This window comes from Rhodamnia argentea, chromosome 3 (genome assembly GCF_020921035.1).
Source record: "Rhodamnia argentea isolate NSW1041297 chromosome 3, ASM2092103v1, whole genome shotgun sequence".
In the NCBI taxonomy this organism is placed as follows: Eukaryota; Viridiplantae; Streptophyta; class Magnoliopsida; order Myrtales; family Myrtaceae; genus Rhodamnia; species Rhodamnia argentea.
In genome coordinates, this window is record NC_063152.1 from 25,072,903 (window position 1) to 25,085,790 (window position 12,888).

Genomic DNA, 12,888 nt, shown 5'->3' on the forward strand with positions numbered 1-12,888 from the left:
TTTGGCCGACGACTTTTAGAAAATGACTGTTTTGCCTTGCGCAAAATTGTCTTTCAAAAAAATTATAAAAATCTCAAAAATTAGTAAATGACCATAATCGATTGGCTATGGACGATTCAAGTTATTTTGACCAACTACTTTTTAGAAAATGACGGTTTTGCCCTTCCGCAATTTGTCTTTCAAAAAATTGTAAAAAATCTCAAAATTAGTAAATGACCATAATCAACCCGCCATGGTCGATTCGTGTATTTTGGCCGATCGACTTTTTAGAAAATGACGATTTTGCCCTTCCAGAAAATTGTCTCCCAAAAAAATTAAAAAGAAAATTGCCACAATCAACGGCCATGACTGATTTAGGGCATTTTGTTTCGCGTTTTTTTAAAAGGGAAATCATTATTTTGTTAATTTTTTAATAATTATTATTTTATTTATAAATTGTTTCTTTTGGAAGCTTATTTTATTAGTAATTAATTAAGAATATTGATAAAATGAAAGTGTTGAGATATATAAAAACATGTTATTTTCATAATAGATAATAATCGGATCGTCGCAATTACATGTACTAACGATGTCGTCTTTCACCATGACCTCCCGTCGTTCGCAACGTGGCTCTCTTCGGTGCTCGCGGCTCTAGTATTGTACTGACGAGGAGGATGCGAGAGGAGGATCCGACCGAGGAGGATGCGTAGATGATGAAGGCATATCTTGTGAAAATATGCCCCCGCTTCGGGCCAATTGTGCATATCCTTCTCCGCAGGAAGCCCTAAATAAAAATGAGGGAAATCGGGTACATACAAAGTAGGAGAAGGGTTGGAGTCCGCGGATCGGGAAATGCAAAAGTAGATCCCTCGGGAAATGGGCGGCAAATGGGTGAATCCAGCATTGAAACCCCGTGCGGTCTAATCCTCAAAAGTGAAACCCGGAGCGAAACCCGTGAGCGAAACTGGGCCGTATGATACTCGAAGGCGTAATGGACGGGGTTCGCCAACTACATGACCTCGTGGAGTCCTCCGGTCGACTAAACGTGCTCAAGCGGATCGTCATCGTGAGGGCCAACGGTTGCCGCCGTAGTTGCCGGTTGGGGTGGTGGCATCATCGTGAGACGCCTCTCCTCATGTCCGGGCGTAGCATTGCCTTAGCTATCCTCCCCACATCTCCCAAAGTCCGACGAGATGGACGTGAATTTAATATACGTAAGATTTGTTCTACGCCATCACCCCGGTAATGATATGACAAGCAACAAAAGTTATAAAATTGCAATAACTTATGTTAGTAAAAATATAGTTAATGAATTAAATTGAAAGTATTTGCACAAACCATTGAACCCATTGTAGCTCCCGTAATAGAAATCCACTTCCGTGTATGTCCCGCGGAACCACTCCATATATCCTCGAGTGAAAGTGGAGTTCCTCCGTAGCTGGATCAGCATGGACTATATATTCGACACGCCCGTTCCCACATAGCGATCCATCGTCCGTGTTTAGCTGCCCAATCCTTCTCCGGGTGGCCTATTGTCAATATCATGCAAGGATGTGTGATCGCCGTGAGGAGTAGGTATCACCATTCTGCATACCAAACTGGATGGTACCCGATCTGGATAATGCCACTCAACTATCCAAAAGATGAGGGGCACACGGAGCCCTCCAAATATCCTGTCCCTCGCAAGCGATGGCGGTACATTCTCCAAAATGTCGCCACCATAGGGCTCCCAAATAATCTGTTATCATAATAAAACATATGAAATTAAATGAAGAATTAATTTAAAAGCTAACATTATATTAAACTCATTCGTTGCTATCATTACTTACATTTCGGATGTCAATCTATCAAGTTGGTACGAGATGTACCAACGTATGCGTGGGGATCTCCGTCGTGCTTCGACCGTGACCCCAACTGCGTAAATAAAAAACATTCAATTTTCATATATTATACGCACCGGAAGGAATTAATGACGCACGAACCGAAAATGCAATAGATCACATACCGACTACCGAAAGGTGCAAGTCCTAAAGGAACCTCAACCGTCGGGGATGGGGAGACACATCCGAAGTGCTCCCACGCCCAAATCTGCCGGTATATGTAAGGCACCGCCCATTTGTTTCGATCTACGGGTCGGTTGCACGACATAACTCTCGGTACAACCATGCAAGTGTCATTGAACTCCAACTATACTTCGCGTATGGATGTTAAGGTTCGCCAATAATGGAAGAAACAGACAAACTAACTTGGAACTTTGATTTGTCCGAAAAAATAGATCCTCCTAGCGGACGGAGAATGAAAGCCTAGAATACGCACGATGGTGGACGTCATCGGCGTCCGGCGGAAGCTCTTCAAAGCATTTGCCTCAACCAGCTCAAAGCGGTTGTGTGCCTCGCAATCGGGCTGGGTGATCACCGAGTAGATCGTCACATATAGTGGCCCAATTCTGTCATGGGTCGAATCGCACGTCAATCTATAGGAAGGCCTGTAAGCACTACAATATCTGCGACGTGATAGTGCATTCACCTTCCGGCATATGGAAGGTGTGGGTCTCGGGCCTCCACCGCTCGACCAATGCGGTAATTAAGTGCCAATCCAATGCACAAATCCCATCAAATAAACGCCAAAAATCTCAAGCTTGCCAGATAGGGGACTATCCGCGGATCAAGATCACCTACGTGTAGCATCGCTCGCCGACATCGAACGGCTTCTGTCGGAGGTATCCGTGACATGTGACATTGACGGTTAGTGGCAATTTTGATGATATTGTTACAAAGTACGGATCAAGCGAAAAATCTTCAATTACCTTAGCGTCCCATATAGCTTGAGATCTATGTCGGGCTTGCCTAGTAAGTAGTGAATCATCCTCCGGGCCCGGCTGAATGTAAGTACTCTGCGCCATATCTACACAATTGTGATACTATAACATTACAACAAATTCTCATATGTATATATAACATGGAACACATAAACTGAATAAATATCGTGCAATTGTGCTATTATAACATTACAAAAAAAATCAAATATATAATGTAAAAATCCGGGAAAAATTAACTTCATAAATATCAATCCAATAATAATATTATAACATTACAAAAAGTCATGATACTTATCACGCCCTGTGTCCTTTTTACGCGCCAACATCCGTTATTCGTTTATTTCCCAAGATCGACGGCGATAGACTTAACGTGATGCGATATGCGCAAGCGGAAGCAATACAACTTTTTTTCCCATATGAATAAATTCATTTGATGACTTCGGAAGACAAAGAGATTTTATAACATAGAAATATGATCATCCTTACAACGCATAGGAACAAAATACATAAGGATCGAGCAAGTATGATATACTCTCCGGCCGATCTGTGTGCACAAGTTTTCCTATTGTGCCCGATTTTCCACAGTGTGTGCAATGATTTCGCAAGTGCTCTTTTCGCGTTTCTCCAATCCATCTCATTCCGAATCCGTGATGTACTGGGGCCTTTCTTTCTTCCGAATACGATCGGGTCCGCACTAATGGCAGCTCGTCAGTTCAAGCTCGTAATGAAGATGCCCCAACGGATTAAACATATACCGATAGCACTGAAGGGTTTCTCCTAAAGTATACCATTCATCTACGTATGGTTCGTAATCAATGTCATATGCTTGACATGCTGCCATTACGTGTGAATATGGGATTTTCAGTCCTTCAAATTTCCCACATGTGCACGTTCTCAAGTGTAGGCGCACTATGTGTTTGTGACCCCCTGAACCTCCGGATCTGTCACGTCTAGTTGTCACTTCGAAAACGCCTCTATTAGAGTCGAAACACGTGACGACATGCCTATTTGCTTTTTGACTGTTCTGTTGGAGCGTGACACCGGCAAATTCCGTATATTTCCACTAGTTGTCTTTCTGCATCTTATACATTGTTCTTCTCGTATGAAAATAGTGCACCAACCGATAGAATATCTTGTCGACCATTGCTGCTATTGGTAGACCACGGAAACCCTTCAGCATCCCGTTGACCGATTCGACTAAATTTGTTGTCATCGATCCATATCTCCTCCATTCATCATAAGCCTTTGTCCATTTTTCTCTTGGAATCTGATCGCACCATGCGGTCGTGGCTGGATCAAACTCCCTAATTTGGCTCATGAATTGGTCGAACTTCCGCCGTTGGTTCGCGTAAGCTGTACATGACAACATTAATTAGTACTTCGTACTCAAATTTTTCCATACATATTTTCTTAAAATTGACAAATTCGAGAATTTACCTGCCGTCCGAATAAGTTTTTTCCCTTCGGCATTTTTGAAATGTTTATTGTAATTGCCGGCAATGTGCCGAATGCAATACCTATGGTGACCATGTGGAGGAAGCCACCGTCTTTGTCTCCATTGCTCAGTTGAATACCGATATGTCTATCGATATTACACAAATATCATCTCTCCTAGTGACATATCTCCACAAACTGATTCATAAACCAAGTCCAATTATTAATATTTTCCCGATGGATTATAGCAAATGCCAGCGGGAAAATATGATTATTTCCATCAAGGGAGGCCGCACAAAGGAGGGTTCCTTCGTATTTTCCGTACAAAAATGTACCATCAACAAAAATCACGGGACGACAACTTGAGAAGCCTTCAATCGTCCGCTTGAAAGTCCAAAACATCCGGTTGAAAAGCGTGCGCCACGATTAAGGTTGATGTGATCATCGATCACAAAATGTGAACCTGGATTCCGGCTCTTCATTTCGATCATCCACGTCCTCAGCCTACCGTATGATTCATCTCAATCTCCAAATTGTCTGGCGATTGCCATTTGTTTGGCTTTCCGGGTTTTACGGTAAGTAGATTCGAATTGCGGCTTATCTTGAATCTCCGCCATCAATGGCTTGATTTTGATGTCCGGTTGGGCGGCGACCATTGCTTCTATTTGGCTGCAGAGGTACTTTTGGTCAAGGTGCCGATGATCCCGTGACATTTACGGAGAACTGCATGTATGTGGCCCATTATATTTACTTATTTTCCAAAACATGCCACCCGATTTAGCAATCACGCGGAGCCTCCAACCACACGGTCCATTTGCATTGCCACACCTTATCACATATTCTTCTTTTTTTGTCAAATAACCGCAAAAATTTTGATTTCTCCTAAGGGAGTACTCTTTCGCAGCCAACTGCACCGTGTCCTGTGATGGAAACAACATGCCAACATCAAATTCTTTTGATGGATCAAATATCATACGGCGCGGCTTGGCTCTAGTGTCGTCTTGCATCATGTCAAAGTCGATCTTCGAATAAGGCGGTGGATGTACCAACGGCAAAATGGGATTGCTGCACCGTGTATTATAGTAAGCCTCCATATTATCACATCCGACATCTTCTTCGTCATTGTCATCGGAGTCCATCCAAGGATCATCTTCTTCATCACCATCATCATCATCATCATCATCATCAGCATTATCATCATCATCATCGGCAGCAGCATTATCAGCATTATCATCATCATCATCAGCTGCATTATTAGCATTATCATCATTATCATCGGCTCGCACGCATCGATTATGCGGACCATCATCATCTTCACCAACATTCGAAGCTTCCTCCACGAAATCATCTCTCATTTGGTGTTTTGCTACAGTTGCATAAAACCGCAAGAACCCTTTACCACCCGCCTGAAGTGCAAATTGCTGAATCATCATAAGCGTGGCATCATCATGCACCTCAGTAATGTCATATGTAACACAATTGTGTGTTACATACGGATATCTATACACCCCTTGTTTGAATATCTTGGTTTCTGTTATATTCAATGCGCTCTCAATCGACACACGTAACTCATCAAATGTCGATATGTTTGTCATCCCGAACATGGTAGATTGTCCGCCTTCGTAATCAATTCCATATTCAGTTCGTACTATTGTGCCTCCCCAAGACACAATCGCAAAAGATGTAGACGACATTCTGAGATTTAAATAAATTAGAAATTATTTCTAAACTACAATTTCCTAAATATTGTCCCGTATACGTTATCAAATTAACATACCCACTATCAATATATCAAATGAAATAAATGTCTTAGTATAGGCCTAAGGGTTTAAACGACATTTTGAGATTTCTTTCAATTTCTTGGGAGATAATTTGCCGGAAGGGAAAAATCGTCGACAAAATACCGTTATTCTTCCATGGCCGATTGATTGTGGCCATTTCCTAATTTTTGAGATTTTTTTGAATTTTTTTGGGGAGACAATTTGCCATAAGGGCAAAATCGTCATTTTGAAATGTTATCGGCCAAAATACCGTCAATCGTCCATGGCCAGTTGATTGTGGCCATTTTCTAATTTTTGAGATTTTTTTGAATTTTTGGGAGACAATTTGCCGGAAGGGCAAAATCATCATTTTTCAAATGTTATCGGCCAAAATACCGTCAATCGTCAATGACCATTTGATTGTGGCCATTTCCTAATTTTTGAAATTTTTTTGAATTTTTTGGGAGACAATTTGCCGAAGGGCAAAATTGTCATTTTTCAAATGTTATCGGCCAAAATGCCGTCAATCGTCCATGGCCGAGTTGATTGTGGCCATTTCCTAATTTTTGAGATTTTTTTGAATTTTTTGGGAGACAATTTGCCAAAAGGGAAAAATCGTCATTTTTCAAAATTAAGTCGGCCAAAATACCGTTAATCGTCCATGGCCGATTGATTGTGGCCATTTCCTAATTTTGAGATTTTTTTGAATTTTTTTGGAGACAATTTGCCGTAAGGGCAAAATCATCATTTTTCAAATGTTATCGGCCAAAATACCATTAATCGTCCATGGCCGAGTTGATTGTGGCCATTTCCTAATTTTTGAGATGTTTTTTTGAATTTTTTGGGAGACAATTTGCCGGAAGGGCAAAATCGTCATTTTTCAAATGTTATCGGCCAAAATGTCGTCAATCGTCCATGGCCAGTTGATTGTGGCCATTTCCTAATTTTTGAGATTTTTTTTGAATTTTTTGGGAAACAATTTACCGGAAGGGCAAAATCGTCATTTTTCAAAATTCGTCGGCCAAAATACCGTTAATCGTTCATGGCAAGTTGATTGTGGTCATTTCCTAATTTTTGAGATTTTTTTTGAATTTTTTTGGAGACAATTTGCCAGAGGCGCAAAATCGTCATTTTCCAAAATTCGTCGGCCAAAATACCGTTAATCATCTATGGCCAGTTGATTGTGGCCATTTCCTAATTTTGATGATTTCTTACAATTTTTTTGAGATATAATTTTTCAAAAGGGCAAAATCGTCATTTTTTTAAGTCACCGGCCAAAATAATCTATGGCCACTTCATTGTGGCTATTTTCCCATTTTCTCAAATTTCTTAATATTTTTCCTTCATTTTTTTGAAAGTCTTTATGATTTTTCTTTATTTTTAATCCATTTTGTATTTTCTAATTTTCTATTATTCGAATTTTGAATTTATTATAAAAATATTTTTCGGACCGGGTCAAACCCCGCTCCCGCTTCTCGGGCCATCCGATCAACTTTTTTTTTTATTTTCCCAAATAATCATTTTACACTCCTAATTTTCTTTTTTATATTTTGAAAATCGTCAAAATAAATATGGATGTAGTTGCAAAAATGAGTCCTGAAAATTTGTTTTTATGAGATTATGGTCATTCTTTTTATTTACCGCAATTCGTAAACATTACAACTATTCAGTCTACAAATAATAATTAAATAAATAAAACAATACTTACGAAACCGCAAAAAATAACTATAACAAGGTTTACCTCAAACTAGTAAGAAGGTCGGCTTTGCTTTTCTCTCGCCTTCCGCAAAAATAAAAAAGTCCCAATTTAATTTAAACATGACAAAAATATTTGCAATAAAATAAAACCCTAATATCAATAAAGGCACCTGAGAAAAGAGGGATATGAGAAAATCTTCGTGAGCTATATAGAAGAAAACAAGAAATGAGGTCTTAGAGAGTCTGATTAAAACTTGGTCGGGATATTAAGAACAAATCTCCCCGAAGTTAATCAAAGCGAGGGGAGGGCTTCCGACGGACTCTACACTCTGTTCACTTAATATCCAGATCACTTAAAATCAGAAATTCCGTGGAGGAGGCTTCAGCAAAGGAGGGATGAGCTTTTGTGGAGAGGTGAAATGCGGAGGAAAGTTGAGCTTCTGTGGAGAGGCGAAATGCGGAGGAAAGATGAGCTTCTGAGAGGAGGCGAAATGCAGAGGAGAGATGAACTTCCGAGAGGCGAAACGCAGAAATGCAAAGGAGCGATGAGCTTCCTTAGAGGAGCGAAATGTAGAGAAAAAAACTTTCTTGGAGGAGCGAAATGCAGAGAAAGGAGCTTCGTGGGATGAGCTTATCAACGGAGAGCCTTCGGCTTTGCTTAGAGCGAGCCGAAGGCTCTATAGCACTCGTAGCACCTTTCACGTCGTCCGCCAGGGCCTGATTAAAGGCGTTGGCGACGTAGGGCCCCTACCCGCTCGCATATCTGCCGAGCGGGTAGGGGCCAGCATGCGAGAGAGCAGTGTGTCTGCTCTCTCGCATGCTTTATCTTGCTCGGCACTTGTGAGTGCCGAGCAAGACCAATGTGGAGAGAGAGAGAGCAGAATTCTGCTTTCTTCTCTCTCTGCAAAGCGTGTAGAGAGCGTGCAGCGAGAGAGCAGGATTCTGCTCTCTCTCTGCATCCTGTCTTGCTCGGCACTGTGAGTGCCGAGCGGATGGCCGCTCGGCAGCCTAACTAAACTAAACCGATTGAACCTGACAATTGGCGGTTCATCTACGCCACCTGAACATTATAAGAACAAGCTTTGTTGCTGATTCTAGTGAAAAGAATGAGAAAGATGGCAGATTTGACAGTTTACAGTTCACAAACAACAGAGTAGTCAAATCTTATAATGATGTTTCTTGTTAACAAAGGCTTACTATGACAGACATTATAGACAGTACAAAAAACAGCACAGTGATATTAATAGGATCAGCTCGCTTCTGACGGACCGAAAAGAGCACGGTTCACAAGCTTCACATTCTTCTTTTATGTTTCTTATGCTACCAAAGGTCACCTGTATAGAATTACCTATGTCCTGTTCTCACAAAATGATGGGATTCGCCAAAAATATTAGGTGGGTTATCCAGTTTTCGATTGTATCAACAAGTGCATAGATTCCACCACGACAAAGAGATAAAACCAGAACCGATGAATAGATTCCTACGCCTTAGTTCTCAACATTATGGACAGATTCCTTGCTTCCTATAGGCTTGAACACAAGCCTTGCCATTAGTATTTTATGTTGGCCATTGTCATACTACTAAAGGTCGGCTTTATCGAATTATGTAATGTCTAGTTCCCTGAATTCGTATAATTACATCTTTTTGGCAAAAACGATTGGGTATGTTGTCCATATTTCGATCCTAGCAACAGCCCATAGATGGAGGTCATTGTCATTGAAGTGTGAAGATGCCCTCTATAAAAGTCAACACCATATTTTTTCTTTTTACTATGAATTTTCCATTATCTTGCTCTTCAAGCAACAGACAACAAAATTACGTGCTTACGCACGGGCAACAAGACCAGCAATATGTTCATGGCGTGAAACCAGGGATCTGGACTGCACCATTTTCAGTTGAAAGTTTGCTAATCCTCCCATGTTTTGGTCAGTTGGGAAGATCACGGCTCGGAGTTTCGTTTCAATAGCAAAACGCGTTGAACTCTAGTGTCTTTGCGATTGATGCACTTCATCGTCTTTCTTATTTTCGTCAACTTCTATTCAGAAAGCTTAGGACGTACTTAATTGTTGCAGAGATAGCTTTTGTGCTTCAGTTTAGTAGCCCAGAGGGTCGTTGTGCTTTGATCGTTACTCATTTCCTCAGCATGTTGAACGAGAATAACTGGAAAAGGGTCAAGATGCATCCATCACAAAGGAAATCTAAGATATTTTCATTTGCTCATTTCCTCAGCATGTCGAAATCGAAAGCCGACCATCCATATCAAACCGCATCAAAGCGACATCCTTACAATTTTTCTTCTTAATCAGAAGCCGACAACCCTAAACAACAGGTGGGATCGTTCATGACTCATGAGATGTCTATCAGATGCCCATAATTTTAGTCTAAACTACAATTCAAAACAGCACATCCTTGTCAGAGAAGAATTTTCGTTTCACAATATGACCACAGACATATATATGCTTCTAGATTGCAAATAAAAAAAAGGAGATTTTCCGGTCTCTGATATTGCAACACCGAAGCTATCAATACCAGAAAACAGGATGCAATGTACTCAGCAGACAGATACCCCTACAGCAACCCTTTGCGGCATTTGGTTGCTTCCAAGCTTGCGTGAGGCGAACGATGGAGCATTCTCTGTGGGGAACGGAGAAATGATGACTTTTCCTCGAGCCCTTCCGGTTTCTAAGTATCGAAATGCTTCAATGACATCTGAAAATGCATAAGGTCCGGTAGGATCGATGATGGCCTTAAGCTTTCCGTTCTCTAAACAAGGCCTAAGCATCTCCAGGTTTTCTCCAGAAACCGTCAAGCTTGAATAGACTGCCCTTGGATGTGATGGAGGCCAGGTTATGTCAATGATTGGAGCGTCATCCTTAGCCACTACAAAGGAGTTCTTGCAGTCCCCTGAAGAAGTCACGAGATAGCGTCGAAATAACATTTCAATGCAAGTGAGCGTCATTTTAGTTTCTGATCTTCCAGTGGTCAAAGCAATCTCTAGAACCCGCACAAGCTCTTTCTTGTCCATTCTAAAACTACATGGGATTTATATTTGGCCAATTCACTGGACACATAAGTTGATTGCACAGACATAAGACATAAGTTGTTTAAGGTACTCGAACTTTTTAAGTCTCCTACAACCAACGGTGCTCGTACAAAAGAATTGCTCCACCACCAGTGAACGTGATAAAATTTCAGATGACATGATAAATTCGAAAAGAAGACAATGTCATCTAGTATGAACAAACTGCCTGAGCAGTATGAAGTACTAAGGTAGAACTAGCAAATGAGAATCTGTTGTTCAAGGAACTCACCGATGGTATCATAAAGAAAGTCAAATTTCTCCTCAATTTCTTCATACTTGGTATTCGTGTAGTCGATAACTTTGTCGGCACCCAGTTTCTTGACGAATTCCACCTTTGGTGAGCTACATGTTGCCACAACATAGGAAGCATTGTAAAAGTGCTTGGCCAGCTGAACAGCTAAAGTCCCAACACCACCTGCACCTCCAACAATAAAGACTGTCTGTCCCTCTTTAAAATCTGCTGTTACAAACCCTTCGATTGCAGTCTGAACAGCTAATGGCAAACTCGCGGCTTCCTCGAATGACAGGTTCTGGGGCTTCATTGCCACCAGGGTCTCCTCCACCGCAATAAATTCTGCCAGTGTCCCGAGCTGCTTCAGCTTTCCAGGAGCATTGAAATCCTGAATATTCCCATAAACTGCATCGCCTAAATCAAACTTGGTGACACCAGTGCCTTTCGCCACCACCACACCTGCCATGTCACAGCCTGGAACCACCTGCATCCCATATCAAGCAATGAATCTAGATTCATGACAATGCTTGTTCTAGGGTAATGATCTGCTCAGGACTTTTATTGATTATCGAATATCGTCCCTTGTTTTACTAGTACAATCGGCCTAAGGTGAAATCGTTAACCAGCGCTGCCTGATTTACAATAACTAACATAGAAGAGTCCATGGTTCCCCAAACAACATTCTGCTTTCATTCCACAAGCAAATTTCCCATTCTCTGGTAAACTAATAAATTCAAAATTAGTCACAGACACACTACATGCACATAGAACTAGCCAACTTAACAAGAATGCCGCCAACAATTTACTGGAGCAAAGTGTGGCCAGAGCCAGCGAGATAGGAAAACAATAGCACATCAATGAGGATGAGAGAGAACCACATAAAAGTATTATCTCTTTGCTTTTCTCCCTTCCTCTCTCACAACATGTTCAATCATCTTACTCACAGGAAAGTCTGAAGGAAAGATGGGATGCTGGCGTCTTTTAAAATCAATAGGATTTAAAGCAGCAGCTCGAACTTGGACGATTATTTGATTATGGTGGGGGAGTAGGAAGAGGGAAGTCCCCCAGCTTGAGAACTTCCTTACTTCCATACTCTTCATAAAACCAAGCTTTCTGCATATTTGCTCTCCTCAAAAATAGAACTGCATCTCTCTGTTATATATAGAGGAACCTATACAACCTAGATACAAGATTGTCCAAAAAATTTTGTGAAATGACATGAGATGGAGTGGGTGGTCATATCTACGGTGTGGAATGTGGACAGTGGATGGTAGATAAGATGACAAAGGCAGAATCAATGAGAAATCACTAAAATCACGATGACGTTATCTCGTTCGACATACTTTCAGTAATGGGGCCAAAATCGGATAAGTATACAATAAATGTCATAACTTGTATACGGCATTCACTTAAGTGCCATAACTTTCAAAACGTTCACCTAAATGTCATAACTTTTAAAAATCGTTCACTTAAGTGTCACGTCGGAGCAAAATTATTTACTTGAGTGCTACAGTAACTTTTCTGGCGTGCCACATCAGCTTTCCGACATGCCACGTCATCTTTCCGATGAGCCACGTCGGTTTTCCGGCATGCCACGTCAGCTTTCCAACTGCTACGTCAGCTTTTTCGGCGTTCATGTTAACATAGCACTCAAGTGAACAATTTTTGAAAGTTATGGCACTTAAGTAAACGTTTTCAAAATTATGGCACTCAAATGAACGCCGTACAAAAATTATGACACTTCTAGTGTACTTTTCCCGGCCAAAATCTTCATTTTCTTCTTAATTGAAAGTGACGTGGTGCTATGATGAACGATGAGAGAGATGGCTCCGTGGATAAGGAGAAGAAAAGCTAGTCGGTGTCCTTGCAACTTGCGCGCACGCAT

The 12,888-nt window shown here is 41.1% G+C and overlaps 1 pseudogene; it reads right to left on the bottom strand.

Annotated features, from left to right (window-relative positions):
- Nucleotides 1–10,045: 10,045 nt before the first annotated feature.
- Nucleotides 10,046–12,137, bottom strand: LOC125314471 (annotated as a pseudogene).
- Between the last annotated feature and the right edge of the window lie 751 nt (nt 12,138–12,888).